Here is an 18,184-nt window from a genome sequence, read left to right as displayed (position 1 = left end):
AGTTAGAAATCCCTCTGTAACTGCCACAAAATAACAAGAACTCCAATATTACATTTGTTAATGAAAGAAAATGATAGCTAACAGATTCTTAAAATAATATTGTTGTAAAAATGGTTAGAAAGCCTCTATTGCCAAATGTATGATTAAATTTTTTGTTGATGATGATTATCAAGAATTTTAAGAGATTGTAGTTGAAAAGTCTTGACTAGGAATTGCATATAGGCATTTCAGGCAGAAAGGAAATCTGACTAAGCAATTCAGAAATACCTGGTTTAGATATTTCTATTTAATATCTTAATGTAGTATTAATATGCAATTTAACAACCCAGATATCCATCAACAGGAGAATGACTATAAAAATTGAAGTCAAACAGTTGAACCCCGTATAACAATAAAAATAGATGAACTCAGCTATATTCAACAACATGAATTAATCTCAAAACCACAATGTTAAGCAAGGAAAACAAGTCATGGGAGCATATATATATATAGGATTCAGCCTACATAGAGTTCAGAAGCTTACAAAATTAAGTTATTTCTTATTTAAGGATACATACATACGTGGTAGAACTATAAGGAAAAGCAAGCAAATTAATAACACGATATTCAGGTTAGCAGTTGCCTCTGAAAGGCAAGAGATGGTAGGATTGAGAAAGAACTCTAGACATAAGAAAATTCAAAGATACTGTTCTAATTCTCAAGCAGGGTAGAGGTACATTGCTGTTCATTTTGTGACTTTTACTGTACATTTATATTATATACACACTTCTGTATACATTTCAGAATTTAAGAATCAATCTAAGGAAGACATGTATCCAGTAAGAACTTTGTGTCTTTTTTTCACACCCTCCATATCTGATTCAACATAGAGATTGTCTTGATGTTATTTATAAATTTCATCTTCAGTGTGAGAATAAAGGTTTTATGTAAGTGGAAGTAGGATCATGAGAGTTTAATAATGCCATGACTCTGGGATATAGGGAAGTCACACTAAATCAAGTTACCATTTCTTTGAGACACTGGGCAGTGACTATCAAGTAGAAATAGGACACGGGCATCAATGGAGGGGGTGGAACTTCAGAGAAATTAGCCAAAGGTATCTTACACCACTTCCTGTTATTCACAGCACAAGTCCAGAACTTCTTGAGCTTCGCCCTATCAATTGCCCAAGGTGCCCATTGTTGGAAGAGGTGGGGCAGGACAGCCAAAGACAGAGAAAGGCCAGTCTGAAGGGAAACAATCCACAGCACCTTTAAAAATAATTCTTCTCACAACTTACAATTTATAGATAAATAAGTCCTGGAGATCCAAGTATAGTGTAGTGAAAATAGGAAATAGGAAAATAGTCATCATCAAACTTAAGTCATCAAACTTAAGGAGAGACTAGATTGTAATTATTCCCTCCACAGAAAAAGAAATAATGGTGGCGGGGGGGGGGTGGCGCCTGGGTGGCTCAGTTGGTTGGGTGTCTAACTCTTGTTTCAGCTCATGTTGTGATCTCAGGGTTGTAGGACTGAGCCCCATGTCAGACTCCATGCTTGGAGTGTGCTTGAGATTCTTTCCCCTTCTCTCTCATTCCCCCTCTGTAATTCCCCCCATACGCTGATATATTTCAATTAGGGGTGCCTGGTGGCTCAGTCGGTTAAGCGTCTGACTCTTGATTTTGGTGCAGGTCATGATCTCAGGGTCCTGGGATTGAGCCCTGGGCCTGCCTCTCTCCTCAGTGGGGAGTCTGCTCAAGGGTTCTCTCTCTCCTTCTCCCCCTGCTCCTCCTCCTGATTTCTAGCTCTCTCTAAAATAAATAAAATATATCTTAAAACAATTTTTTAAAATAAATTTCAATTAAAAGAAGAAAACAAAACTCTGGTCATACTAGCACAGAGACTCAATATCAAAGGAATCCTGGCCCCAGGGAAAGCTTCCATCTGTTGTTCTTTCACTTGGTCTCAGGCTTCATTATGGGATGAGGGAAGCAGATATGGGAGCATTAAAAAATAAAATAAAGCTATATCTCAAAATCGATTCATGTTGTCTAAAAAAGAAAAAGTGAAGATACAATTGAAAACTTCTATCTCCCTGCAACAATGCTATTACCAGAAACTCATCCCCAACCAATCTCTATGGCCCTGTTATACACATTTCTTAATTTCATCCAACTGGTAGAATTCATGATAGTGACATGAAAAAAAAATCTGGCACCAGGATAAAAATGTATACTTTCAAAACTTATTTAAAATCAAACTTTCTCATAGCTTGGTTTCTATTCATTTCAACTTAATTTCTTTCAGGACCTGGGCCAGCAATCACACTAATTTGCATGACCACCACTATTTAAACAAGCCCCTTAGTTCTCGATGAATGACCTTCTCTATACTATCAGACTTTTGATGCATAAGTCAATTGCCCTTAGTCTGGTAGGCCTGGGGCAAGAGTGGAGAGGATTGACTGTAGCTACAAAGCTGCCAAACTAAAAGAGAAAGGAATTAAAAGCAACCCTCCAAAAAGGAAAGCAAAACTAGTGAAATGAAATATATAGTGGACCTTACTCAAAGCAAGAGTATGTGCATGTAACTTTTTCATTGAGTTGCTCTACCTGGGCAGCAATATTTTTGTCTATCATTGGGCCACCACCATTTCCAGCCTGATACCATTGTCCTAAAGGTCAGTAATCATTTATTTAGGCTGACTGAGGAGTCTCAAAGGAAAAAGGGTAGCTGTGCTTAAGCAGTTTATAACATAAAAGGAAAAACATATGAGGCAACACCAGGGCAGTATGAGAGCCTTTCAGCCAGTCACTGCCTTGGTGACTTAAAACATTACATATTTCAAAACCATCGCGGTCCATATCTTAAGCAATTTCATCCCCATGGATCAAGAGCTGTAACACCATTGTTTAAAGCTCATAGGGGAGGTGACTAGAATGTATATACTTGCACAAGTATGGATCTGTCTTTATGACTCATAAATATAACTACAACCAAGAAATGCTACCCATCTCTCTGCTATGTCAGTGAGTGGAGCCAGAGGGTGAGGTATGCACCTTTCTCTCTTAATCTAATTGCATTCCTGACCTGGCAGTACAGCCTGGAAGAGAAGAACAAGGCTCTGGAGGCAGACATACTTAGGTTTCTAGGTCTTGGGTCTGGCTTTGCAACTTAACAGCTCTGTAATTTTCAGTATATAGCTTGTCCTCTATACATCAGGCTTTTTTCATCTGTGAAATGGAGATATTAATAATAAAGTTTAAATCATGTGAAATTGCAGGTGGCAACCATTTTTAACTTAGACAAATGGCAGTTTCACATGGTTTTACCCAATAATATCTACCCTACAGGGCTGTTATAAAGATCCTCTGAGATTATAGCATTATTTGAATTTCCTCTCATCAAGATTTTCCTTATTCATTCTACAGTTTATATAAACTCAGATGAAGAAATGGAATTCAGGGGCGCCTGGGTGGCTCAGTGGGTTAAAGCCTCTGCCTTCGGCTCTGGTCATGATCCCAGGGTCCTGGGATCGAGCCCCGCATCGGGCTCTCTGCTCAGTGGGGAGCCTGCTTCCCTTCCTTTCTCTCTGTCTGCCTCTCTGCCTACTTGTGATCTCTGTCAAATAAGTAAATAAAATCTTTAAAAAAAAAAAAAAGAAAGAAAGCAAGAAATGGAATCCACATCTACAGAGAGCATTATACCTGAGTAAGCAGAGTGTGTCAAATATTTTACCTTCTCCGATGAAATTTCCTGATTGGACTTCATTTAAGCACCACCAGAAGAGATTCTCCTTGTTGTGATTCAAGAAATATAGTGAAGAGTTGCCTTATCAACTACTAAGAAGTAGAGATATTCAAACCTCATGCTGTCAGAGCAAAATAAATATTATGTTTCCTCCATAAAACTGAATTAAGTTATTAAGTCAGCATTCTTCAAATCTTGGACTCTGAAGATCCAGGGCTGTGCAGGCATCCCTGGGAGTCCTTTAAAGAGCAAATATTTTTTAATATAAAAGTTAATTTAATATAAAATTAATACATTACTATAAAATTTAGTATAAAAGATAATTAAATTAAACCAGCCCCTGTTTTCTCCAACCCTAATTGGACTCTAATATGAGGTAGGATCAGAAATGAAAGCAAAACATAAAAATACAACAACAAAATCTAAGGCATAAGGATCCCACAACTTGAGAGTGTTTAATAGGTTAGGCCATGACTGCACAGTATCTTGTCCAAGCAGTAAATGGTACTTATACCAGACTTGCTTTCAAAAATAATTGTAGAAAAGGGTAAAGATAATGAAAGGTTTCAGTCTGTGTAGTGCTGGCCACTTTTCAAATGCTATATGCTTTGCTAAATAGTCTCTTAAATTGTAAGGCCACTTTCACTTCCAAATAGCTCTTCCTCTAAATTCAGAAAAAAGTGGTCCTACTACTTCCATAGTCTGTGTCTGAGCCCTAAGAAGATTGGCAGTCACCATAAAATATTACTAAAAATATCTTAGATTTTGGCAAGTGCAATCACATTTTTGCCTTCTGAATGGTTTCTCTGAATTTTAATTCTGAGGACATTTCAAGAAAAATTTAATTTTCCCTTCTCTGATTAATTTGCACTTCATTTTTCATAATATTTTCTAAGAGGTACTTTAAAGCCAAAAAAGAAATGAGCCCTTTAATATTTTGGGTCTGTGAATGAGTAAGCCATATTTTCCACAAAATAAGTGGATTAAAATTAATTAAATGGCGACATGTTTCCAAATTCAAAACTCTTATAGACTGATACCTGGCAAACTCTCTTTATTCATTCAAATGTTTGAGGATCACCTATAATGTGCAAAGCTTTATACTGTATATTTTGTGGGTATAGAAAAGTGGGCAAAATATTGCCCCTGTATTCACAGAGCTAACCACCTCTTGGAGAAGGAAAAGGATTCCAAACTAAAATAAAATGTGATAAATATTGAAAGAAGCGGGATTCATAAAGCACAATTGGGAGTGTGAAGCATGAAATTGTCAATCACAACTTGGAGTACCAAGGACAGTTTCCTGAAGAAAATGCCAATTTATATGGGCCTCAAGAATGTGTGGAGTTTTAACAATAAAATAGAGTATAAAAGGCATTGAAGGCAGAAGTTAACATGACCAAAAACATGAAGCTGTGAGACCATGTTTTATATTGGAGGAAATATAAATAGATTGGTGTGGCAGGAATAAAAGGTACTTGGCAAGAGGGAAATTGGTAATAAGTTTACCTGGTAAATTGGTCCAGATTATAAAAGGTCTTGAATGCCTTGCTAAGGAATTTAGAACTTTTTTCACTTACATAATGGAATCATGAAAGGGTTAATTGGGACATCTCCATTGAGATATGTTGAGAATGGATTTGGGGAGAGCAATATCAAAAAATAATGAAGGCCTGACCCAGCACAGTGGTAATTGGGATGAAAAGGGGCTTGGAAAAGAAACACTCCCAAGATTTGAAATAACCTGGATAAACTAACTCTCTTAAGATGTATTCAAAAGGATGCATAGAAGGGTGGGAGCAGAAGTCTAGAGTGACTCCTGGGCTTCTCTATAGCCTATGTAAGACAGGGACCACCAGAGATTAGCGGAATTAAAGAAAAATATCATGACCTAGATTTGGAGCATTTGACCTCCAGGTACCATGTAGATATGGAGGAATGGCAAAAATACAGTTGAGAGCATGTCTATTTCTCAGGGGGAAAAGGACAAAACTAGAGCCATAGATTTAGAGAGGGCAAGAGAACCAGGCTAATTAACATTGGTTACACTCCTTTAAATCAGTAGTCTTTCAATATCTAATTACATTAGTTTGCTCGGGCTGCCATAACAAAGTACCATAGGCTAACTGAATTAAAAAACAGAAATTTATTTTCTCACAGTTCTTGAGACTAAAAGTCTAAGATCAAGGTGTCAACAGCGTTGGTTTCTTTTGAGGTCTCTTTCCTTTGCTCATAGAAGGCTGACATCTCCTGGTGTCTTCACGTGGTCTTCCTTCTGTACATCTCTGTGTATAAAGTTACTCTTCTGGGGTGCCTTGGTGGCTCAATTGGTTGAGCCTCTGCCTTGGGCTCAGGTCATGATCCCAAGGTTTGGGGATCCAGCCCTGAGTTGGGCTCAGTGCTGAGTGGGAAGTCTGCTTCTCTCTCTCCCTCTGTCCCTCCCCCTGCTCAGCCTATCTCTCTCTCAAATACATAAATAAAATCTTTTTAAAAAAAAATAAAAATTACAGGCGCCTGGGTGGCTCAGTGAGTTAGGCCGCTGCCATCAGCTCGGGTCATGATCTCAGGGTCCTGGGATCGAGCCCCGCATCGGGCTCTCTGCTCAGCAGGGAGCCTGCTTTCCTCTCTCTCTCTCTCTCTCTCTCTGCCTACTTGTGATCTCTCTCTGTCAAATAAATAAATAAAATCTTTAAAAAAAATAAAAATAAAAATAAAAATTACTCTTCTCATAAGGATACCATAATATGAATTAAGCCCCACCTTAATGACATCATTTTAACTTAATTACCTTTTTAAGGACCCTATCTCCATATATAACACATTTTGAGGGCCTGAGGATTAGGACTTCAACATGTGAATTTGTTGGAGATGGGGAATAATTTAGTCCATAGTCAATGTTTATTGAGAGGCGAGATAGAGCCCTGTGTAGAAAAGGGTAGAGAAGGAAAATCACATGTGACAAATGAGTAATTCAGCTTATCTTTGACTTGTACACCTTGTTTAGCAAAACAGAAGTCCTGAAGACAACTCCAGACTCACCTTCCCTAGGTGACAGTTTAAACTCATCTACTGGTAGTTAAGCATGCTGGATTATTTGAAGAACTTAATAAACTGAATCTGACATGGTCATGGATGAATCAGCTACCAGATATTCAGGCACACTACACAGCCAAAAACAACAGATAAATATTCCAATGGATTAAAACACAGAGTCTAGAAACAGACATCTGCCTATATGAGAATTTGATATATGATAAAGGTGGCATTACAAATCAGTAGAGGTGTACTGGATTTTTAGGAAGGTTGATAGCAAACTGGCTTATTCTATGGCAAAAAATCTGTATGATATACAAAAGTGAATTCTAGACGATTTATAAAAATTACTTGCGCAAGAGAACACTATATAGTTAACAAAAGTATAGGTTATTTTGAGCCAGCACATATTGACATATTGATAGGCATCTCTGAAGACAACTGGGTTAGTCCTGCTTTAAGTTATCGTTAGACCTTCGGAGTATGTCATGCTTGCTGCTGGGTTTGAGTGAGGCAGTAATGGGTACCAGATATGCAGCATGTCAAATAGAGCACCAAAATTGGATTCTGAGTTTGAGTTGGTCCTATGTGAAGAGTGCTATGTGAAGGTCAAAGGGATAGAAAGCATTGGGAATCCATAGCATACAGTAGCATCATGGTCACTCAGATTATCACCAGCAGTGGTGCTGAGTGAAGGTAGAGATCAAGGAACTGGCAGATAAAGTGGCTGTGGCACTTAATTGCTAAAGTGACAGTAGTGATTACCGAGATGATGAGGTGGAATGACTACTTAGGACTGCTGTAGAAAGTGTATGTAAAGAAGAAGATAAGCATAAAGTCTTGATTTTCCAACCCAAAGCACTGGTGGAGAACAGGAAAGCCTCTATGGTGTCTTATTTTCTTATCTCATGTAGGGACAGGGCATACATGGCTGAGAATCAGGCCAAGTCTTGATTATAAGAATGGAAATTGCTATTTCATTTAAATAAACCAGTCTACCAGGTCTCGTTCACTAAGATGGGAGACTAGTTGGGAAGGAGTGGGGCTCTGATGATTAGGGTGGGATATTTAGACAAACACAGGCAAGGGTGATAGCTTTAAATTCATAGCTATCTCTAAATCATTATTGCAGGGGCCTTGATTGAATTGGTATCCCACAGAACACCACCCCAGCCCAGTATCTGATGATATTATGCTAAATGGATCTTATGAGTGGGGAAAAGCAAGACCTCAAATGCTTTAGTGAGACATATGTCCCAGAGAGAGGGAAATAAACCTATGGAAGTTCAAGGTTCTATCCATAGGGCGGTTTCTATGAGTCCACGGTGCTGATCATTTCAGGATATTTCTTTTAAAGAAAAAACATACTGATACACCTTGATCCTCCCCTCATGAAGAGAAAGGCACAACACCAAGTGGACTTTCTTAGATTTTGAAGGCAGCATATATTTAAGTGTTCTGCTTTGACATTTCATTGTCACACTCAAACATACCAAAAAAAAGTGCACAAATATTAGAAAGGGTGATGGTGGACAAGATATGTCTAACCTATTTGTATACGGTAGTAATAACCAGAATAGTTGTTACATACTCTATTAGTTGGTCAGTTGTTGTACATTAATGTATCATCTGCAGGATGAATATAAAGTATATGCACCCGTGTGTGTATTTGTGGGTGTGAGAGAGAGACACAGACAGACAGACACAGACACAGAGACAGAGAGGGAAGGAGAATGAGAGAATAGATTTTTAAGGTACATTATTCAAAATACTGAAACTTACAGGACATTGATGTCCATTGGCCCTTCCTTAAGTGTTTTAAGATCTTGCCATTTAAAGTGAGGTCCCCAAATCAGAGGGATCAGCATCACTGGGAGCATTAGAGAATCTCAGGCCCACCCAGAACTACAGAATCAGAATCTGCATTCTAACAAAATCCCAGGTGATTTTTATGCAAATTAAAATTTTAGAAGCATCACTCCTAAATATGTGTTTATTTTGGAAGATGTATCAGGCATGGAGAAGCTTATGTGTGCATCCTTACAGCTTCAGGGGTGCTGGTATAATCTGAGAAGTCCCCACTTGTCACTCTAAACAAAGCCTTATTAGGCTTTCACCTGTGTACTTTTCCATGATGGTTTTGAACTAAAAAGAGGAAAGCTGAATGAGAACAAATTGATAACTACAACAGAAACTAGTCATAAGTTTCTCACCTTTGCAATTTGCCTCCAAAAATTCTAGTTCTAGAAAAAACTTTCCATCTCTCTTCTTCAAACCCATACATATATTGACCTAGAAGTCCACCCAGAAAGTATTTGCAGATCAAGTACCTTGAGGTCTTCACATGTACTGTTGTCTTTAACCAAAACTCTCTTTCCACAATGTCTCTCTGCTCCTCACTAGCCAACTCCTGCTTGAGTCTCTCAGTCTTAACATCTTCTGATGAGTAGTCCCTGACTTTTCCTCCTCATCCCATCCCACCCTCGATACTCACTTAGTGAACCCTTGTAAGAGCCTCCAGATCAGGCTTCGGTTCTGGAACAGAGCATACTGGATTGAAATTCCCTACAAGTTCTTGGGGGAAAGGGGAGAGATGTCAATCACTGTAACTACAAGGTATATGCAGAGCCTGTCACTTTGCACATGCTTATATTTGCTTACTAGGTGAAGAAATAAATAAATACAGGAAAACTTACCCAAGATCAGACAGCTGGGGCCACCCTGTGACTGAGCCTCCAAAACTGATGGGCTCTACCCGTGAGTACTACCCTGTGATGCCTCTAGGCCACCTACTAAATAACCCAGAGTAAAAAGATTACAAAGCAGATTCATGACATGTATTTGTTCAGTTTATTTTATGCAGAAAGTGTATCTTCGTACACATACAATCATGTTACCATCACCACACAGATTTCTAGCATCTTTGAAGGAAAAGAGGGGGGATTTTAGAAAGAAAAACTGTCCTTAGAACAAAATATTTGTAAGGAAATGATTATCAGACACAGTAAGTGCCTTGAAAGATAATTTAAATATGTATCATAGTCTTCCTTTGTCATAAAAAAAATTGCTCTAACTCCAACTTTCTTCAATCACTTAAAATAAGTTCTTAGACTTGTTTTCAGAAGTGAGTGCTTGGGTAGGTGATAATTCACACTTGATCCCCTTTGGTAGAAGTATGTGTTTCTTCCATTTTATGTTTGAGCTTGTTGATTGTGGTAGCCGGAAGGCTAAAGAACATAGTAATTATTTCTCTCTCACCCTGGCACACCTTCCTTTTCTCTCTCTCTCCCTTTCCCTCTCTCTTTTTCAAAGTATAAATGTAACTTTAGGCACAGTTAGTTCTTGGTCTGATTGCCAGATTTTCCAGTAATCACATCTGAATTTTTTTCAACATGTGGGCAATTTTCATTATTTCAATCCAGCAGTGACCTTTGGAATTCCAGAACCGTTTCTCCTCCCCTTCCTGGTGCCCCCATGAAACTCAGTAGCTCAAACATCTGAGGAACCTCTGGGCATCTTCACATCTGTTGGCATAGAGGATGAAGACCACTGTGTGGTAGATTTTCAAACAACAGGTGTTGAGCTTAAGGAAGAGTTTGCCAGCTTTTGAGAAATGAGGAGAAGCAGTACTTAATTCTTAGTTTCTAAGCTCTTCGGAAACACTTAGAAAACAAAGTTAATCTGTTTATACAGAGCTCACATTGAAAAATCACAGTAAACAATCGCTAAGCAAAGGCAGACAGGTTTTTGGTTTCAAAATCCTACATTTTAGATCAATTTTCTATCCAGAGCAACTCAGTCTTTCAGTCTGGGATTATGTCTACTTGATGCATCTTGAATCCATGGAATATTATTTATTCAAGGGGTGGCTTCCTTGTTCTGATGCCTAGTTTTCAACAATGTAGTACACAGAGTTGAAATTCTTTCCAAGACTAATTAGCCCAATAGATATTTACTAGGGACATGCAAGAATGTGAAATATCATCTATATGATCTGCCTTATGAGAGTCTCTGGAATCATTGCTTGTCTTTCTCACTGGTAGTAAAGACTAAATTACAGAAACAATAGAAGCACTGTGTTTAACCCAAAATATCACTGAAATCCCATTTCAGGAAAATCTGTTTCTTTCACATTTTCTCAGAGAAGTACAAAGTGTTGCTTGGTGTGCAGTTATCTGCCGGTATAAATGGTATAAATGGATGATTGCTTAAATACGGCTTCTTTTAGAAGAGAGTTAAAGGACTTTACAAAAACATCAAGCTGTGCTTGCCATACAGGTGAGCCTCTTGCAAGTAAATAATTTGACTTGATTGTTAGAAACATTTCTTATCTCCTTATCCAGTTAATTGCTGTATTTCTAATCTGCTTTTTAAAGATCTATTGGAGTTTGATACCTTCCCCGTATCTTAAAAAGAATTCTTTATTAAGAATGGGAAGATAGGTGAGAGTGTCAGAGATAAATGGTCATCTTCATCTACACATCAAGAAGAAATACCTGTCCTATCCTTACAACATCCTGACCACAACCCACAACTGGCCCCTGAGGCCTTGCGATAAATATACTTGATGTATCCCATAGATTTGGGAGAGATGTTTATTTCAAAAGATCGTGTTCAAAAGAGCTTCGGTTTGTCAAGACTAATGATTTTGAAGAGATGGCTTCCAACTCAAATTTTCCATAGTACTATGAAATCAGTGAGCTGGCCCTTTCACTGGATACCACCAAACCCTTTTACAGAGGATGAATTTTCTCTGACCCCAAGTAGTGAAACAATCCTTGTCCTTTTGGGTTACCTTTTTAAGGTAAGCTGCTGATGCCTGCAGATGAAAACTTTACACTTCCACATTCTTGCTTCTGCTTTCAAGTATGGGAGTGCCTATGTACTGTAGATTCTCAAGTGTTTATATCAGGTTTTGTTAAGCTTTTGACTAGAAGGTTTTACAGACCTTTGTGATCCTTTTTCTCATTTGGTTAAAATTTGCTGTTAATAGACCAAAGTCATAAAATTCAGTGTATTTTATTTCTCTTAGGAGGGGTTTAGCCTACCCTGCCAACCACCAAGCAAGTACATTCCACTGTTGGAGAGGAAGACCAGGGAGGAATGTGGGTGGCTTAGGGGAAATTAATCCTCACTAGAGAAAAAAAACCATTCAAAGCAACTGCCTGGGTGATCGGTCTATGGTCTCATCTTCCAAAGACAAAAGCCCTGCAATAGACATGTGGACAAGCCAATCCAGATATCATAATTAATCTCCCAGTTGGCATCCAGACAGACCCATGTATTTGAAAATGTTTCCCAAATATTTTTCTTAACTTAGCTTCACCATTGTTCTGTGAGGCAGGTCAGGAGAGCTCTTCTCTATTTCATAGAGGGAGAAATTGACACCAAGAGAGATTACCAGACTAGCATAAAATAGCCCATCCCCCCTGTGAATTCAATATTGGTAGGTTTTCGTCACCTACCCGAGCCAAATGGCCTTCACTTTGTTACTCCCACTGTTTCTGGATCTTTGTAATAAAAGTGAATCTGTTTCAACTAAAGATATAATTCCAGACCCTCTGGCAAGCCTGAGTCTGAAGAGGTAACAGAGACCTAGCAATGGTGTGGGAAACTACTGGAATTTCCATGGAATGGAGTATCATAAATAATATATATATATATATATATATATATATATATATATATAAAACACATAATATATCTAGACACTACTAGATTTCTTTTATTTTTATTTTTTACCATAATAATTCATCCTCAGTCATCTACTAGCAAAGACTATATTTTTACTCACAATATCACCGATTTAGCAAAGATAACCATTTCATAGTAAAAGACACTGTGGCACTATTTTCCAAAGATGGCCATCTCAGTATCTCTGATCCCACAGAATCTTCTAAACCTTGCCACTCCATATTCAGAAGTGGAATCTAACTATTCTCTTACTTTATAACCAATAAAATGTAGTCTATAAAGTAAGTCTGAGTGACTACCAAGTGTAGGTTGGAGAAGATGTTATATCTCCCACTTGTCTTATTGGAATGCTTAGACAGAATCCTGAGCCACCATTATAAGTGATCAGACAGGCCTGAGGCCACCCAAACTAGCACACCAGGAGGGATAACTTCGAGGAGTCCTGACACTGTATGAAGATGACAGGTAGAAAGATGGAGAGATAGAGAAAGATATAAGGAGAGATGCTGTCCTGCCCCCAGCAGCTCCAAACCATTAGCTACTATAACCATCTAAAAAAATCCCAAGCTAGATCACCTAACTGAGCCCATTCCAAGTTTGTGACCCACAGAAACTATGAGACAATAGTATGATTGTTGTTGCTTTAAGCCATTAACTACCAGGGTGATTTGTTATGCAGCAATAAACAGACACTGTTCTTTATAACATAGAAGAAACAGCCTATGAATTTATTTCTCTGAGACTTTTATAATCACTAGCAAGATAGGAATTACTAGATTGGCCACCATAATACTCACTTCCTTTTGTTCCTTTAACTTGAATTAGTTTCATAGAAAAACTTGGAGATAATATGGCTTAATAACATACACACACCTCTTATAACACCAGATTTTGTCAGCTTATATTCATCTGACAGTGTCATCTTCAAGGCAGGCAATGCTTTTCTGGATCTAGATCTGATTTAAATTATACTATGTACATGCCTTCCACCCCTAGAAATTCTGTCACTTTCTAGATGTAGGAACAATATAGCATCACCATTATCTCCTCACTAGTTATCAATAAGCTCTACAGAATTTTTTTCTCATTGCCCTTGTCTTATTTATTTTGAAACATATTTATTTTTACATAAAGCTGAATGTACTGACACATGCTGTACCTTTCCCTTAGAAAAAGTGCAAATGCTTAACATGGCAGCTGTGTGCATACAGCTGATATGTTCTACTGGTGCAAAACAGATAATTTCTGCATTTCATACATCTTGCCTTCTCAACTAATTTGGCAAAGTGGGTGTTTGGGATTGCTGTCTTCTTTTCTTTTCTTTCTTTCTTTCTTTCTTTCTTTTTTTTTTTTTTTTTTTTTTTTTGGTCCCTTTCAAAGCCAAGGGGGTGAGAGTGAAAATAATACCAAGTCAATTTTAAAAACCAAACTGACTAAAAGAATCTGCTGTTTACATATCCTGCTATACAAGGGTGATTGTACTCATTAAATGTTATATGTTAGACACATCCAGGTTTGTGGCAACTAGATATCCTGCTCTACAGGGGTGATTGCACTCATTAAATGTTATATGTTAGACACATCCAACTAAAATCACAGTCAGTAACTTTTACTTTTGCATTTTTCATGAAGACAATGAGAAATTGCTTTGGCACATCAACAATCAGTCATGTCCTTAATAAAGGGTGGATGAGAGCAAATGTTATCTACTTGAATATCACATTTATTTAAAAAATCAAGTAGGCAACTCCAAGGTTAAGAAGTTTAATGTTTTTTTTTTTTTAAGATTTTATTTATTTATTTGACAGACAAAAATCACAAGTAGGCAGAGAGGCAGGCAGAGAGAGAAGAGGAAGCTCCCCACTGAGCAGAGAGCCTGATGCGGGGCTCGATCCCAGGACCCTGAGATCATGACCTGAGCCGAAGGCAGAGGCTTAACCCTCTGAGCCACCCAGGCGCCCCAAGAAGTTTAATGTTTTTTTGAATCATGAAAAATGAAAAACTGAGTATGGCCCACTTAATTTTAACTAATCCATGCTAAGAGTTAAGGGAGTATGAAGAAATTTTATGTTGTAGAATATTAGAATTCCATATACTGCTCACCTCCTTTGCAACATGACCATATGATTTTTTGGATACTTGGTCACTTGTTATTTTTTGTAGGTTTTTATTATTAATTTTATTATTATGCATCATTCTTAAATACAAATACCTCCATGGTTCTTGAACTTTTCCCCACTTATGTTGTTTGTGCCCTTCTAAGCATCTCGGTAATTTGTATGTACTTAATACTCTTTCTTAGGTAATGAATGCATAACTTCTGTACCAAGCAAGGCCTTATTCATTTCCTCTTTTGAAAACACTGTCAATAAAAAGTACCCGCATCTAATCTACCTACGGTTTTGGCAGAGCTTGAAAACATTTGACTCCAAGCTATACTGTTAGCTTAGTATCTGATCTCATTAAACTATGTTGCTTTCGAAGCATAATGTAAACAAAGTAGAATTATTAACAACTTCCCTGAGTCATATGGTATAATTTATTTTTATAGCAGCTAGTTGTTAATGAGGATATCTGTCTTTACATAGCACTATAATTTACTATGTCCTGTGTCTTTGCTGTTCATGAAAAAACAATTATGCCTTCAAAGAAATTAAAGAAATAAACAAACTATAATGTAAAAAAGTTATTTTTACTTTTGCATTTCCAATAGTATGAACAGATTTTTTAAAAATCCACAGTTTATTTTAAAAATAAACAGTGCTGTCTATTAATTTGCTGTGTTTCTTAATTGGCATTGGATAGAAAAACAATTCAAAATTATATTTCAACTATACAAAATATAATATAACCACATATATATTTATTGCAAATTTCTACTTAGGTAATTAGCACTTTTATAATATCAATATTAGCAAAGAGCTGCAGGTTGGATTATTATGTTTTTTTCTTTCTTTTCCAAACCAAGCAAAATGAAAACCAACTCTTTTCTAGTATTTGTGCTGCCAAAGTGAGCACAAAACCAACTCTCTTCTAGATGTAACCAATTTTGATTTGTTATCCATAGCAAACTAATTCTGAATTTGCCGTTATGCACCACATATCACCCTTTTTTTCATTAACAGAATTAAACTGGAGGCAGTTCTGTGCTATGTAAAACAAAATGGGCCTCATTAAGAACAGATACTCTACTGTTTGGTTTTATTATTCTCAGAGAGTGGCTAAAAGTAAACAAAACTGTTTTTAAAAGTGACCTGATAGCGCTCTCCATTTGGACACCATCGTCATTAGTGACTTAGATTAAAGAAGGCCTTTAAAAATATGTTCTGTAATTTGACCAGGTTTATGTATACTGTAGATGTAGATGTCCAAAATTTAGTGCAGGGGCACCTGGGTAGCTCAGTCGCTTGGACATGTGACTCTTGATCGTGGGATCCAGCTCCACATAAGGCTTCAGGCTCAGTGCAGTCCGCTTGGGATTGTCTCTCCCTCTCTCTCTGTCCCTCAACCCGTTTGTGTGTGCTAGCTCTCTCGCTCTCTCGCTCCCTCTCTCAATGGATAGATAAAATCTTTAAAAAAATAAAATAAAATTTAGTGCAGATTTTGATTTCAGACTCCATGTGGATTATCAGGAAGAACTGGACTTTGCTTCTCTAGGATGGTTTCAAGCGATCTAGACCTATTGAGGGGAGGCATTCCAATATCACATGAGAGCTGAATAGCAAAATTCAGAGGAACAAGACTAAGGAGCATTCAGTAAGGAACACATGACTTATTTCATATCATGCAATAAAAAAGAAATTAAATATTCATAAAACAATACCCTGGAAGAGCTAAAAACATCTCCCAGGCCTTCTCTCTGGTGACATTGCCAATCACATGAATTGGATATTGCCTACAAAAGACATGTTGGCTGTGGTTACATTGTGACTGTTTAAAAGAGACATTTTCAGCAACTAAATGCATTTCTTAGAGCAGTATGAATTGCTCCCCACCCAGCACAAACTGCCACTAAATACTTTGTAAAATTACAAATAGGAAGTCACAGGCTTTAGCCATCTGAACTTTCTGTGTTGTTGTAGAGCACCTGCCTTAACATTTTGTTCTTGATATTATAATGGATGAAGCATACCTCCTATCTAATAAGATGAAAATCTTGAGATGAACGGTTGACTTTCCACGTATCTGCATGTCTCTGTGAACAGGGAACTAGCTTTGCTATTTTTCTAAAATAGAGATTAAATAATAGAGAAATTTTATGCAAAGTTCTTTTCAGAAACCTCCAAGCGCCCCCAGCCCCACCCCTTAAAGAGGTTCCCTCAGTTGCTGCCTTCTGTCCTTTTTAAATGCTGAATTTGGCACAGAAAACATTTAAGAAAATGACAGAAAAATGAGCGTCATCAGCAACTTCAAAGTAAGGCCATACAATTCAGAATTTGTTACTAAAAGTCTTTCAGGTCTAAACCACACATGGAGGTAGTTTTCCTCTCATTTCTCAAAGCAGAAAAAGCTGTGTTAAAGATCGCCCCAGTTTATTAATTTTGCAATTGATTATACTGATTGCATGAAGATTTCCATTGCAAAAACAGATTTTTAAGGACTAAAAATATGACAATTATGCAGGTTACTCATTTAAGTGAATAAGTAACTACAGGTTTTTAAAGTAGCATACACTTAAAACGAAGGGAGTCATTGCCCCCTTCCTTCACCTGCTTGAATTTCCTATTCACATTTTCAAGTGGGGGGAGGCAATGCATGTTCAATGATAGCAATCAAGACCCTTCAATGCAATAGTTCAAACATCTAAAATGGGGATACATGGGAGCTTTACAGATCATTAAAATACAATATTGTCTTGATATAGTACCTCCACGTATTTAAACAGAGCCTGATCTTCAGAAGGGGGACTCAAAAAGTCCTCTCTAGATTCTGAAAGGCCTTCTAATGATGGGCAGATCCTCATCTGGGGCTTTCCCCAACCAGCAGTACATTGCCTCTTCAGTGCCTCCAGTGCTCCTCAAAAGGAAAGGGGGACATGCCCCAAAGAGGATGAGGGGGTGCCAAACAAGCCCACAAAATAAAAGATTTCCCTGCACAAAAAGTCCTGACTCCTTGTCAAAAGAGGACCTTTTATAGTTCATCTGCCCAGGATGCTCTTAGCTCCCATAACAAACATGGGTGAAAGGATGAATGGAATCTCCCTTGAATGCCAATTTTAACTGAATATACAGAACCCATTGTCATCATGGTGCAATGCAAAGTTTCTCAAACTGGCCTGATGTGCCATTAGCACTTAAGCTCTGTGAGGACAGGGATTCTTGTCTGTTTGTTTGCTGATGGAGTCCCAACACCCAGAATATGAGTGACATATGTTACTTGCTTAATAAATACATGTTCAATATTGAATGAGTCAAAGGGTCCAATGGGGTGCTTAATAAAAATACAAATAATTGGGCTCAGCCTAAACCTGCTGAATGAGAAACTCCCAGCATCAAGCCATTTATTTGGTTTAGAAGCCAAATGGATCTGGGACAATGCCTTGCTCTACCACTTACCTGGGTGTGACCTTAAGCAAAATACCTCATTTCTGAGTCTGATTCATTCATTAAGCAAATGGTTTAGGATGCCTAGTCTGTTTCAACATTGTGCTACTGCTGAGGATATACCAATGAGCTAAATAATACAGGCCTTGCTTTCATGGAGCTCATGGGTCCTAACGTTTACAA

Source organism: Lontra canadensis, unplaced genomic scaffold (assembly GCF_010015895.1).
Source record: "Lontra canadensis isolate GAN:19392208 unplaced genomic scaffold, GSC_riverotter_1.0 scaffold2, whole genome shotgun sequence".
Lineage (NCBI taxonomy): Eukaryota > Metazoa > Chordata > Mammalia > Carnivora > Mustelidae > Lontra > Lontra canadensis.
The sequence above is the reverse complement of the archived record's forward strand: the minus strand, read 5'-3'. Positions refer to the sequence as shown.